This window comes from Notolepis coatsorum (assembly GCF_963971535.1).
Source record: "Notolepis coatsorum genome assembly, contig: SUPER_7_unloc_1, whole genome shotgun sequence".
Lineage (NCBI taxonomy): Eukaryota > Metazoa > Chordata > Actinopteri > Aulopiformes > Paralepididae > Notolepis > Notolepis coatsorum.
The window spans coordinates 15,001-30,000 of NW_028174880.1; the positions used below are offsets into that span (position 1 = coordinate 15,001).

The 15,000-nt window shown below is 44.5% G+C and overlaps 1 pseudogene across 1 annotated transcript in view; it reads right to left on the bottom strand.

Moving 5' to 3' along the window:
* The window catches only part of LOC311232697 (E3 ubiquitin-protein ligase DTX4-like), a 64,373-nt pseudogene that overhangs the window by 11,513 nt on the left and 37,860 nt on the right, over positions 1 to 15,000 (bottom strand). The window contains exon 4 of the transcript XR_014621084.1: positions 12,558 to 13,427. The product of XR_014621084.1 is annotated as an E3 ubiquitin-protein ligase DTX4-like (transcript). The remainder of the gene's footprint in view (positions 1 to 12,557; positions 13,428 to 15,000) is intronic.

The following is a 15,000-nucleotide window of genomic DNA, read 5'->3' on the forward strand; positions in this document are numbered from 1 at the left end:
GCGCCTTTCAAAAAACCCAAGGCCGCTTTACAAGGCAACAAGAAAAATACACATAAGGAATAGACAAAATAAATAATAATAACAATAAATAACAGAGGGGACCCTATTAACTCATTCTGCGCCAATGACGAAAAGAGTCGGGTTAATTCGCCATGCTTTGAGCGCCAATCTCGAGAAATCTCGGGTTTTAATCGTTATTTCTTTTATTAGCTATATCCATTCATTTTTCATCCATCCAGCCTGATGTTATCATTGGGAATGGGTCTGAGCTCGCAAAGGGCAAATACCGCCTCCTAAGCCTTCCAGCCGGTATTGCACTCCATTTGAAACGATGTAGTTTGTTTTCTGGGCCGAGCTGAGCCGTGCGGGCGGGGTTTAAATACTCCGGCAGGACAAGCTTTTACAACGATACATCTACGAGGCTGCCCCCCCCCCCCCCCTTCATATGCAATGCCGGACAACGTGGGACGGACCTCCGCGACCAGTACTTGGAATGGCGATCAGATAATTGGATTATTCTTTTTGCATTACATCAGAGACAAGGTAAGGACACTATATATCCAATCTTGCGTTGATCTGATATTTTTTTTCTCCCGCAATCGAAGCTGTCTGTGTGGACTGTGTGTGGGCTGTTTACCGTTGGTGGCAGGAGGGGGTAATAATCTAGCGTTGATTTCAGGAAGATTCGATAATCAGGCAAAAAATGACAAGCTGATAACTGGATTTCACTAAAGGGCTATTATCGCGTCTTTTCCTGGGATTAGTAAGAAGCACCCAAACTATACTCATATTCAAAAAGGTATAAAACGGAAATGTACAGATGAAAAAACAATCTGTTTTTTGCATGTTGACCAGAAGCAACTCACTGACAATCGACGGTGTTATTATATCCATAGCTATAATAAAAAATATATTTTAAGCACTCGCAAGTTTCGCAATCTCCCCATTGACTTACAGCGATGGCGTTCTACCCAGAAGGTAGACAGCGACCCCTGGCGCTGAATGAGTTAACTGTTAGACCGCTGAAAGGCATGGTGGGTACAGGTACAGCGCGCTAGCTAGCCAGGTAGCATAACAGTCTGATGAACAGAAAAGAAAGATGATGAACGTTTTGTACATTTGCCATGTTGCTTCACTAAGCTTCACACATCTCAAGCGTCAGTGATGCAACTTTTGTAATGAATGCTTTTGTTCCCGGAAATAACAAAATAACGCTAATTCTGTTAGCAATGACAGCAGCCACACTCGTTTGATTATCGCACGTTCGCCTTCAAGTAAAAACAAAGCCAAACGTTAAAAGCTCAGACATTTAAAGCAACAAATGAAGGCTTTTGTTCCTGGAAATAACGTTACTCCTAAAAAACAGTATCTAGCTGTTAGCAATGACAGCAACCAGCTAACTCGCTTGTTTGATTGACGATCTCACGTTCGCTATTAATTAGGGATGCTCGATATTGGCTTTTTTACCGATACCGATATACCGATATTGTCCAACTCTTGATTTCCGATACCGATATCAACCGATACCGATATATGTAGGGTCCCCCCCCCAAAAACTGAATAATTTCAGGTAATTAACATTACATATCTCTTGTCGTGTAATTAACACAACATTATGCATACTTTGACAATAAATAAAATAATAGTTTGTTCTTACTTGCTTGCCTGGGTAAATAAAGGTTAAATAAATGTAAACCGATACCGATATCTTCCGATATCACATTTTTATGCCAATATCGGTAGGCCGATAATATCGGACATCCCTAGTATTAATGAGGTCTGATTTCTTGCAATACAGTGTGAACAATCTTTCAACAGTTTGCAGACTAGTTTCTCTCCCTCTCTCTCTCTCGCTCCCACCTCTCATCCCTCCCTCTTTCTCTCCCTCCCTCCCTCCCTCTCTCCCCCCCCTCACTCTCTCTCTCCTCCTCCCTCCCCTACCTCCCTCTCTCTCTCTCTCTCTCTCGCTCTCTCTCCCCCCCCTCACTCTCTCCCTCCCTCTTTCCTCTCCTCTCCCTCCCCCCTCACTCTCTCTCTCCCTCTCTCCCTCCCCTACCTCCCTCTCCCTCTCCCTCTCTCTCTCTCTCTCTCCTCTCCCTCCCTCTCTCCCTCCCTCTCCTCCCTCCCTCCCTCCCTCCCACCTCCCCTACCTCCCTCTCCCTCTCCCTCTCTCTCTCTCTCCCTCTCTCCCTCCCCTACCTCCCTACCTCCCTCTCTCTCTCTCTCTCTCCCCCCCTCCCTCCCTCCCTCCGTCTCAGGGGCTGTCTGTGTCTGGGGAGTCTCATGCAGGCAGACACCCTCAAACACCCCTCCTCCCCAGAAAGCTTCTGAATGTGTCTGAAGACGGAGCGGACCGGGAGGAGTGACAACAATGACGTCTGACTGGCCTCTCCCATCGTCTCCCCTCCCCTCCCCCACAGCTCCTCTATCTCACCACGCCCCCCCTCCCCCACCCCCCCCCCCCCCTCCCCCGTCACAGCAGGTCCCTTCCAGGGAGGACACTCAGGACGACAAGACAGACAGAGTCCCCTGTACAATAAATACCTGCCTCCTGAGAGAGAGAGAGAGAGAGAGAGAGAGAGAGAGAGAGAGAGAGAGAGAGAGAGAGAGAGAGAGAGAGAGAGAGAGAGAGAGAGAGAGAGAGAGAGAGAGAGAGAGAGAGAGAGAAAGAAAGAAACAACCCAAAACCAGAGCAAATTGAAATGCTATTTGGCCCTAAACAGAGCGTACACAGTGGCAGAATACCTGAGCACCGTGACTGACCCAAAACTAAGAAGATCCTTGACTAGGTACAGACTCAGCGAGCACAGCCTAGCCATTGAGAAAGGCGCCATAGGCAGACCTGGCTCCCAAGAGAAGACAGACTATGCACCCACTGCACACAAGAAGAGGTGGAAACCGAGCTCCACTTCTTAACAACCTGCCCCCTATACCAAGACATCAGAGACATATACTTCCACAAATTGCAAACACCCAAAGAGACTTTGAAAACATGGACAATAACTCAAAACTCCCATACCTACTGGGAGAAATACAAGAATGTGCAAACACAGCAGCAATATTTGTGAGCTGCTGTGACAAGAAAAGGACATCCAGCGGAATACAACCACCATAAAGACTGTACAAGAAATTCCGTCTGTAATGTACTGATTTATTTGCTTTATGTTTGATTGTTTTGTTTTGTTTGGCTTTGGCAATGTAAACGTATGTTTCCCATGTCAATAAAGCCCATTTGAATTGAATTGAATTGAATTGAGAGAGAGAGAGAGAGAGAGAGAGAGAGATGAGAGAGAGAGAGAGAGAGAGAGAGAGAGAAGCAGAGAGAGAGAGAGAGCAGAAGAGAGAGAGATAGAGAGAGAGAGAGAAGAGCAGAGAGAGAGAGAGAGAGAGAGAGAGAGAGAGAGAGAGAGAGAGAGAGAGAGAGAAGCAGAGAGAGAGAGAGAGAGAGAGAGAGAGAGAGAGAGAGAAGCAGAGAGAGAGAGAGAGAGAGAAGCAGAGAGAGAGAGAGAGAGAGAGAGAGAGAGCAGAGAGAGAGAGAGAGAGGGAGAAGCAGGAGAGCAGTGAGAAACAATGTAGAGAGAAGGAGAGGAGACGAGAAACAGGGTCAGAACAGAGGAGAGAAAGAGAGAGAAAACAAACAAGAGGAGAGAGAAAGAGAGAGAAGGACAGAGAGAGAGAAATCGAAAGAGAGAGAGAGAGAGAGAGAGAGGAGGGCGTGTTGCTAATGCCGACCAGGCCTGAGTTAGCCAACAAAGGTTACCGTGGAGACCAAAAATGGAGCTCAGAGAGGGGCCCCAGACCACAAGGACAACACAAGAAAGGAGGGGGGGGGGGGGGGGAAGGGAGGGAGGGGGGGGGGGGAAAGGGGGGGCAGGACACATTGCCAACAACCCAGTCTTCAACTTCTCTGCCTCTCTTGCAAAATGGTAGATGGACTGCATTCATAGAAGACTTGTTCATTACAGTTCTACTTTTGTTTTGATGTGAAAAGTGATGCTGCATAAGATGACTGCTGAGAGCGTCGTTTCTTGACTCTCAGCTGAGAGCGTCATTTCTTGACTCTCAGCTGAGAGCGTTGTTTCTTGACTCTCAGCTGAGAGCGTAGTGACTCAGCGTCGTTTCTTGACTCTCAGCTGAGAGCGTAGTTTCTTAAAATTGTCAAGCTACAATATTATAAAATACAATATTATAAAATTCTGTCAGGAAGCGTGCCTCAAAGCATGAATGAACCGGCATTTACCGGCATTTCTAAGCACTTTAAACTTGAACTTTAGCGCACATAAAGTCATGCGGAAACAGCGGTTCCTGGAGGCAGTAGGGCGTACCCATTTCAATTTTGCACAGTGCAATACTCCAATTCAGCCATTGGCAATTCAGCCGTTGGGTGGGGGGCGCTGTTGAGCGGGCCTGTGACCGGACCTGAAAGCGCCCCTGGCTCTGCGGCTCTGCAGTTGCATTCTATTTGGATTCGTTGGGAGCAGCACGGAGTCTCGACTCGGGACTTATTTTATTTTATTTTAGCAGCAGTTATCAATATCGACCAGGAGGACAGCGCGATCTAAGGGACATGTTTCATTACTAGTCAAGTGTCATTACTTTAGTTATCAAAGGTGGAATCTCTGGACGCAATGACATTATATAGTTTAAACTTTAAAGCTAAACTACGTTTTTCTTTCTTGTTAGAAGAGGGATAACTTATTCAGTTAGATTTGATTTGATCTTTATTTATCTCTAACATTTTCAACCATAAACACACTTTTGTAATAACAAAAAAAACTAAAATGAAATAAAATACAAATACATTTAAATATATTTTCCTATGGGATGCCCCGATCACGTTTTTTGCCACCGATACCGATCACCGATCGTCGTGAGCCATATCGGCCGATACCGATCCGATACCGATCGTTTTTGATTAAAAAGAAATTAAAAATTATTTTATATAAAAAGTTTTTTTTTTTTTTTTTTATAAAATATATATATTATATAATTAGACTTGTACTTGTATTATCTGCGAGACATCGCCACCACGCAACAAGTCAAAATGCTCGCTATCTCCACTGTGTGTGTACATACTCTGCTTTGATCAAATCACATTCGGCTCTGCAGATTTACCCTAGGCTCTGCAGATATACCCTACTCCCTCAGCTATCCCCGTTAATGACTGCGACGCAAGCCGGGCTTCGAATATGCATCGAATGAGCTGCTGCGGTATTGATTATTTCCTTATCGCACAAATTTGCAAAATATTTCCTACCGCCGCGGATTTTACCGCACGCACACAAAAAATTTAAAAAAAAGTTTGAATGCATTTTTTTTTTTAGTAGTAGTCTACTCTTTATAGCATATAGCCTGCCTCTAGTCTAAATGTCTATCTTTAGAGGATGACTTTGCAGCATGAATATTGTTTGGGATTCGGCAAGCACGCATTAGTTATTGAAAGTGAAACACGGATGCGCAGTTCACTCGGTGTCGCGGGCACCCCCCCGACCCTTTCTTATTATTATTACTATAAAGTTACTACTTTATAATAAAGGCATTCGTTTTGTGGCATTGACATTATATAGTTATGCGTTCAATAACATCAGCGTATTTACCGGACCATAGCAAGCAATACTGTATTCATATCTCAGTTCCGTTCTTTGCTCAGAGCGTGCCGAGTTGTCCCATTCTGCGGTCTGTTAATAAAGTTTTCAATCAGACAAGTGTATAGAACGAAGGGCTTTTATTATAACATTCGTTGCAGACAGTAAAATCATTATGTCTCGTTTAGTACTCCTGAAGAGCGATGATAGTCCACTCCGGCGGAGAGTTAAAGCTAACGTTATTAGCTGTTGTGATGAACTGACATTCAGGACGTAAAAACGTGTGACGCGTCTCTCTTCTGACCAATCAGTGGTCTGCAATGTTTCACGTGACTTTTCTGGTACCCAATAGGGTCGCTTGGAACCTCGATAGACGAGTAGGGTATATCTGCAGAGCCGCAAGCCCAACGAGAGGAGGGTAAATTATTATTATTATTATAAAAAACAGCAGTGACGCGGTATTCAGCCTACTCTGCGGTGGCCGTGATGTAACAGCGATACCGCGGTAATGCGGTAATCGCGGCAGCTCTACGAATGAGTGTTATAAGACATTGATATCAGGAGCTGTCTGTAGCTACTGCTAGCCGGAAATATAACGTTAAGACAACGCCTCAGTGAACTATTTAGTTGAATGGGACATTTCGTTTTGAACAGTGAGCTAAGCTAACGTGAGCTAACAGAGGTAACATACACTAGTACTAGATAACTAGACTATTGCTGGAGCATTTGTTGATATCAGGAGCTATCAGTAGCTAGCCGGCTAGATACCGTTCAGTTAGACAATGCCTCATCATGTATTAAACTAAAAGTGAATAGTTGACTGGGTCATTTTGTAGCGGTAGCTAACGTTAGCTCATGGAGGTCCCGTCCCACTAGACTAGACTAGACCCGTGTTTACATGCGTGCGGGAGGAGCTGGAGGAGGAGCAGATGCGCAGCACTGTGTGCAGCTCCCGGTGTCTGAGACAGAACTCAGCGAGTGAGATCTGTTTTGACGATCGGCGAAAATAAAACAGTAACGATAGCTAGGTAGCTAACGTTAGCTCAGGTCGAATGCACTATCTAGACTCAGCTCTGTGTTTACAAACTCTACACGGGTACGGGCGGGGCTAGGGAGGAGGAGCAGTTTGCAGGTCCTGTGCGTCTGAGACAAGCGAGTGAGATATCCACTTGATCAGTTTCCGCGATCGGCGAATATGACTCATTATCGGAATTCCCCGATCGCATATTTATACTGATTATCGGCCGATAACGATCGGTGGCCGATCGATCGGGGCATCCCTAGAAGGAATAATCAACATGGGTCCAATTGGTTGACTATAACAGCACCGTGACCAAATATCCCTATACTAGCAGTAGCACCTTGTTAAACACTTTTTTTTAATATATATATATTTATTTATTTTTAATCATAATTATTCTTGTGAAATCTTTCCACCTGGGAGCCTTTTAACTAAATCAATTTATTTTCCCCTTCTCTGAATGGTGTTTCTTATGGCAATAACAACTATAGACGACAAAACCAAAGTAAAGAAACGACATTTGATTTTTGGGACGGTTACATTCACTTTGGGACGGTTAAAATGGTATTTCGGGACGGTTCTGGGACGGTGGTGAAAAAAGTTAGTCTGGAGCCCTGATAGACGCGTACTGTACATGTCTGTCTGTGTTCTTCTTGTTATGTATGTTTGCTGTGTTTTTTGGAGCTCCTATTTATCTGCTGTAACATGAATTGCCCAGTTTGGGACATAACTAATACTAATAAACATATTATTGACCTTGACGATTACCGGACGACTCTACCTCCTGAGACTTAACACCTAAACCACAACAGCTACTAACATCTAAACCACAACAGCTATTAACACCTGGGCCCTATTCCCCGTACCTGGCTAACTGAGTTAACCGGATAATTTTCAGCATAGCCTAAGGCCTCTGCATGCTACAGAAACTTCAAAGCAACTGCAACACAACATCGACAAAGCAACGGTGTTTTAGACACTCTACCTTTATGCTTCTGCAAAATCAACGCGCAGCCTATGTAACATTGTACCCCGTATGTAGCTAGGTTCCCTAGATAGATGACGCTTCCCTTCTCAACCAACCCATTGATAACAAGCAGAAAAATAAGCATACTTTTTACTTCCGGGCGGGGGGTTTCAAAATAAAAGAGCGAGTCTAAAAGCACCGTAAATACGTTTATTTTTTTACAATATCTAACGTTACACGAACCTAAACTAATCTAAAGTTAGTTTAGGTTCGTGTTAACGTTAGATAATGTACAAAATAAACGTATTTCCGGTGCTTTTAGTCGTCGCTCTTTTATTTTGAAATTCCCCGACCGGAAGTATTATAGTGTCTGTTGCTAGCAGCTTAACTTTTGTCAGCCGGTTCTTTGCTTTTTAACGTAACTTCATTAGTTTCCAATGGAGAGGAGAGAAAGACCGGCTCACATGCAGCTCAAACTACCTATTGGAATAAATTAATTGATTGATGTTTAACTTGTCCCTGTGTGTGTCCAGTCATTTCGACTAGCAAACGTTGTATTTAACGTTAAAGTTACCTCAGGATACCATTGTATTTAGTTGATTAGCTATGTAGCTAATGTGGATAGCATTTTGTATAGCACCAATGCTAGCTGGCTGGCTACAGCTTTATTTACTAAATTATGGAGGCTTTTTTATCGTCAAGGTAAGAGAGGATTTGTCATGATCAACTGAAGGCGTATGCTATGGAACAATATGTGCTTGGGTTTTCAGAAAAAGGCCAGCTATGTGACGCTAATTATTTAGCATCAATGCTGGCTGGCTACAACAATGGCGGATGGTATTCTCTGCGAGACCTATATTATTCTATGACAGCCCCGCCCCCATTCGCTAACCAACCAATCACTGCTACGCAATATCAACGCAACGGTTGTTTAGGTTAGATTTTGGAGACATGTACGCAGATTCCTCGCAACACAGTCTACAAGACCCTAAACAACAACCGCGCTGAAATCGCGCTGATGTTGTGTTGAAGTTGCTTTGAAGTTGCTGTAGCATGTAGAGGCCTTTAAGCCAGACATTTCCGTTCCCCGACGTCGGATTTTCTAAGTCGCTATGGCAACAGATCTGAAAGTTTGAACCTGCTCCAGAGCAGGTTTAGTTGAGTTAGCTGGATATAAACTGGCCACTCCCTCGGAACAAAATGGCAGCTCCCTTCCTCAGAGATTGATTGATTGGAAACTTACAGATTGCAGAATGGGGTACAATACAGTACGGCTCAATACACACAATTGTTAAGGGGATGCAGACCAGAGAAAGACTTTCGTCTTGTTTACATCAGGGTCCCCCATTTTCAATTCATAATGACATTTATGACATACATGACATACAGATATACAGATATATCATGACATTTATGACATACATGACATACAGATATACAGTACGGTTACATTTGTGACATACAAGATATGCAAATATACAGTACTGTTAAACAGAGATCCTAACAGAAAATATATATACGAGGGGGAGGAAACTGTACATTGGGAGGGGGTGGGTGGGTGGGAGGGGGTGTTTGGACATTTACGGGGGCCAGTTTCGAATTGCAGCCTCCCGTAGGTGCTCTTTGATCCCATTATACCATTCTGAATGTAATGTTTTCGCGAGATGATTTCCAGAATGTATTGATTTCATAGAATGTGTGAAATAGGCCTATAATTAAAAACAATTAAAATACATTAAACTGGTCAAATAAATGCTTTTGAAATGTAAAATAATGGACCTAAAATTCTGATAATAAATAATATTCAGCCTATGGATTTCCTATACTGCACGACACCTGTTTGAGCTGCGGGATGAGGCGCGCTTGTTTCTGATGGAGAATGCGTCCCAGCTCGCTGCCCACCTCCGATGCCAACTAGATATCAATTGAGGGGGAATACGCACAGCTATACCTACCTATTCGAAAAAAACATTATCTGCACGGACTTATATAAAAAATAAGTACAGATCACGTCTGAATGAATGTGGAGGATGATCTCCGAGTCGCTGTCTCCAAAATTAAACCCAGACTATTGCCCATCCATCTCATTAGGTGAGTTGAACATTATAGCCTTCTAAATGAAACACGCTATATGTATTCATTTTATGGTTGTTTGATTATTGTGTTATTTTGTGTAGTTATTGTGCGTGTTAAAAGCCTCCAATGCATATGTGTGCGTGTGAACGTTTGCATGTTTCAACCACCTCTATATAATAGTGGGGGTCACGGCTCTCTGACACCGTTATTTCGGGGGTCGCGGCCTGAAAACTTTAGGAACGATGTATTTATTATATTACATGATACTTAAGCGCATACAGTACAGATATCCTCATAAGTATCTATTAATTCGTATCAATTAGATATACTCTTTATCTTTGGGCTTGTTTTTGTATCTACTTATTCTGAAAGAGTTGAAATAATTATTTTCGCTAGCAAGATCTCATTCGATTATTCATTCCATTAAGCCTATTGCCAGCAGTTACATTTAAATAAATATAATCTGATTGATTGGGGTAATGAGTAGGGATGGGTACCTTTCACATTTGAACCGATACCGGTACCGGTACCGGTACCTGTGAATCGATACCGGTACCCAACGGTACCTTTTTTCGGTACTTTAAAAAAAAAAATTTTACTTTTTTTTTCATGTCAACGTTCACACGCACAATATATGCTTACCTAGGATTTGACTTGATTCAACAACAAAGCAGTCGGAGCAATGACAAGCCGAAAACTGTCGAAATTTAATTTACCTACCTCAGTCGTAAAAAAAATCCAAACTTCAAATAACTACAATTTCGACAGTTTTCGGCTTGTCATTGCTCCGACTGCTTTGTTGTTGAATCAAGTCAAATCCTAGGTAAGCATATATTGTGCGTGTGAACGTTGACATGAAAAGAAAAAAGTTAAAAAAAAAATAATAATAATAAAAAAAAAATTACAAATTTTTTTTTTTTTTTTTTTTTCTATTTTTTTTTCGGTTTCTCACTTAATTCGATACTCGGTAGTACCGACGTGTTTCGGTTCGGTACCTCAAAAGTACCGAATTCGGTACCCATCCCTAGTAATGAGGGACTTAAAATGTGCCTATAGATTATGCATTTAACTTGTCGGCGAGGCTATTGAGCCGTACTGTATTGTACCCATTCTGCAATCTTGTTAATAAAGTTTTAAATCAATCAATCAATCAATGCCGTTAGAAAATCAGGATTTCTGCGATCGACACCTGCTGTCTTTTCAACTGAAGCGGCCGCGCGCACTTATCCTGAGTATCAAGTCTGGTTCGAATGAACTAGACTGAATCAGCGTTCGAGGAACAGGGAAATCCCGGATTCAAACATCGGGTTAATTGAATCTGGATAATGGGACTTTTGATCGACTTAGTTGAACCAGGTACGGGGAATAGGGCCCTGAACCACAACAGCTACTAACACCTGAACCACAATATAATGCCGAGGGGAAACAGGATTGTTGGGGAGTTAACTCAGCTCTCAGAATCACATTCAGTCTCAAACAGAAGATTCTAAACGATGGGAACAAGAACAACAAATACTGTTGTTCATGAAGTCACAATACAACCAGACACTATGAAGGAGAATAACAAAAGGTACAATATGTTGGTACAATATTATTATTATCATCTTTAACCTTGACTGGGCCATCATCAGTTTGTTTTGACTGTGTGTGTGTGTGTGTGTGTGTGTGTGTGTGTGTGTGTGTGTGTGTGTGTGTGTGTGTGTGTGTGTTCATGTTATCAGTGCCCTTGACTGAGCCATAGCAGTGTGTTACAGTCTTTTTACTGTGTGTGTGTTTCTGTGTGTGTGTGTGAGTGTGTATGTATGTGTGTGTGGCTGTGAGTGTGTCAGGGGACGTGAGCGGATTGGCGCGGCCGAGAAATCCGCTCTTCGCTCTTTAAAGCTTGGTCCACTCCGCTAATCGCTCATGTTGACCCCGCCCCCAAGTCGCTCTCCGCTCGCTCCCCGCTCACCTTGAATCGAGCGCTCCTCGCTCCCCGCGCCAGATCGCTCGGCAGTTTTTTTTTTTTTTTTTTTGAGCATGGTGTAAATTAGCTCAAACTACAACAGTCTACACCCCCTGGGCCCCTTAACAATTGTTTGTATTGAGCCGCATTGTAATTGTAGCCATTCTGCAATGTTAAATAACGTTGTTTATCCATTCACTAGCTCTATTAAGCGATGATAGGCTAGCCGAGCCACAATGCTATGGTCGCTGCCATTAACGTTAGCATGTAAGCTAACGTCAACAACAATGGCGTCGATACTTTTTCTAACAGGAGTGAGTGAAGGAGGAGGAGTGAAGCTTGAACAGGATATCACAGGTTCACCCTTCTCATTGGTTGAAAATGGCCTTCATGTTTGTACATCGCCATCTGTTGCTTTGGCATTGTACTGCATGTATATATTACATCAGTGTTAAACCACTGTGAGCGGCCTGGAGTGGATTGGAGCGGAGGAGAACTCTCGCTCCGGACGTCGCGCCGACTCATTTTAAAACCCACTCCTCGCTCACGTCAAAACCCCCCGCGCCGCTCACGCTCCGATCCGCTCACATGCACTGGAGTGTGTGTGTGTGTGTGTGTGCATGTGGCTGTGTGTAAATGGTAAATGGCTGCTTTTTTATAGCGCTTTTATCCAAAGCGCTTTACAATTTGTTCCTCACATTTTGACCCATTCACTCACACGTTCACACACCGACGGCGGAGGCGACCATGCAAGGTGCCAACCTGCTCATCAGGAGCAGTTAGGGGTGAAATGTCTTGCTCAAGGACACTTCGACACGCTGCCCGGGAGGAGCAGGAATTGAACCGGGAACGTCCCTGTTCGTGTGTGTGAGCGTGTGTGTGTGTGTGTGTGTGTATGTGTGTGTGTGTGTGTGTGTGCGCGCTGTGCGTGCCTGCGTGCGTGCGTGTGTGTGCCCCCCTCACCCAGACGCTATGAGAGCCCTGCTCTGGGCCACAGCGATCCTCTGCAAGGCCGTCCTGCTGAGCCCCGCCAGGCTGGACCTCCGCGGCACGGGCGGGTGGCACACCGTCGCGCCCGACGTCGAGGACGCCCGCTGCGGGTGCATCACCGCGGGCGACGGGGAGGGCGTGGGCGACGGGGGCGTGGTCACGCCGGTCGCCGGGGTCACCAGCGTGGCGGTGGGCACCGGTTCGCCGCCGCCGGCCGCGGACGGAGGAGGAAGAGGAGGGCTCCTACTGGACGCCGGGGCCCGAGGAGGCGGGAGGAGGGCGGGAGGAGGAGGAAGCGGCCTATCGGAGGAGAGCGCCAGGGAGGCGGCGCCCGTGGTGAGCAGCAGCAGCGACTGGGCGAACAGCTGGGCGTTGCGGCGCGGAGAGGAGGTGTTCTTGGAGATGGGGAGGCCGTGAGGCAGCGTCAGGGAGCTCTGCCCTCCTCTGCCCGCCGGCCTGGAGGAGGAGGAGGAGGAGGAGGAGGAGGAGAAGGTCCTCGTCCGTCTGATGGAGCGCCGGCCCGCCGTCTGGATCCCCCCTCCTCCTCCTCCTCCTCCTCTTCCTCCTCTTCCTCCCGCCACGCGCTCGACTTCACGCTCAGGACCAGCATGCACTGCTGACAGGCGCAGGGCTGACCCGGCACGCCGCCGCCGCCGCGCCTCCTCCGTTGGGGTAGAACGGGCTGCTCCTGTTGGCGGGGCCGGGGCCCCCGACACCCCGACGCCAGCAGGGCCCCCGTCAGCCCCCCTCCTCCCCTCGGCAGGGGGAGGGGCCCGGAGACCAGCGGGTAGGAGAGGTCGGCGCGCCTCTGGATCCTCCGGCAGCGCTGCTCTGCTCGTTCACCTGGGAGGAGGACACAGGGACACTCAGGGACATATCGGGGATGGAGACGTCCCGTATCATCGGCCGATATCGGCATAAACATGTAATATCGGAAATTATCGGTATCGGTTTTCAAAAAAATATATATACATTTTTTTTTTTTAACATTTATTTTAACTTCATTTACCCAGGCAAGCGAGTAAGAACAAATTCTTATTTAATTTATTGTCAAAAGTATGCATAATGTTGTGTAAAGTCCACGACAAGACCTGACATAATTACCTGATATTAGGGATGTCCCGATCCGATCACGTGATTTTCCAAAGATCGGGATCGGCAAAAAAATAAATAAAGAAATCTGGATTTTTTTTTTTTTATTATTATTATTCAACAAACATGACCATGTTCACGTCTTAAACTCATACTGAGGCCTTAGTTTTGGTTTTAAATTGCATATCATCATTCATTTATTTATCGTCACACAGAGCAGAAGAATTTTGCCAAAACAAACCAATAGTATCCAGCTGCAGAACGGCAGACCAGCCACACCCTCAGACCCAAATAATTTTTTTTTATCCCAATTTCTCACATTACATTCACCCTGAATGTTGACGTTATCCAGGTGAAAAGTTAACTTGATTCAAGCGAGGCATTGTAATCCTTGACATAAATCATTTGATGTATAATTAAATCAAAGGAAATGCGTTTGGGTCTGAGAGTGTGGCTGGTCTGCCGTTCTGCAGCTGGACACTATTGGTTTGTTTTGGCAAAATTCTTCTGCTCTGTGTGACAATAAATAAATGGATGATATGCAATTTAAAACCAAAACTAAGGCATCAGTATGAGTTTAAGACGTGAACACGGTCATGTTTGTTGAATAAAATAAAAAAGTTAAAAAAAATAATAATAATTTGATCGGATCGGGAAAGATCGGTATCGGTAGATACTCAAAATCACATGATCGGGATCGGATCGGGAGCAAAAAAACATGATCGGGACATCCCTACCTGACATTATTCCGTTTGTTTGGGGGGGAAACCCCGCATATATCGGTATCGGTTGATATCGGTATCGGAAATTAAGAGTTGGACAATATCGGTATATTGGATATCGTTAAAAAAGCCAATATCGAACATCCCTAATCGGGGACATTCAGAAATATATCAGGGACATTCAGAAATATATCGGGGACATTCAGAAATATATCAGGGACATTCAGAAATATATCAGGGACATTCAGAAATATATCGGGGACATTCAGAAATATATCGGGGGCATTCAGAAATATATCGGGGACATTCAGAAATATATCAGGGACATTCAGAAATATATATACCCAGGAACATTCAGAAATATATCAAATATATCGGGGACATTCAGAAATATATCAGGGACATTCAGAAATATATATACCCAGGGACATTCAGAAATATATATACCCAGGGACATTCAGAAATATATATACCCATGGACATTCAGAAATATATCGGGGACATTCAGAAATATATCGGGGGCATTCAGAAATATATCAGGGACATTCAGAAATATATCAGGGACATTCAGAAATATATATACCCAGGAACATTCAGAAATA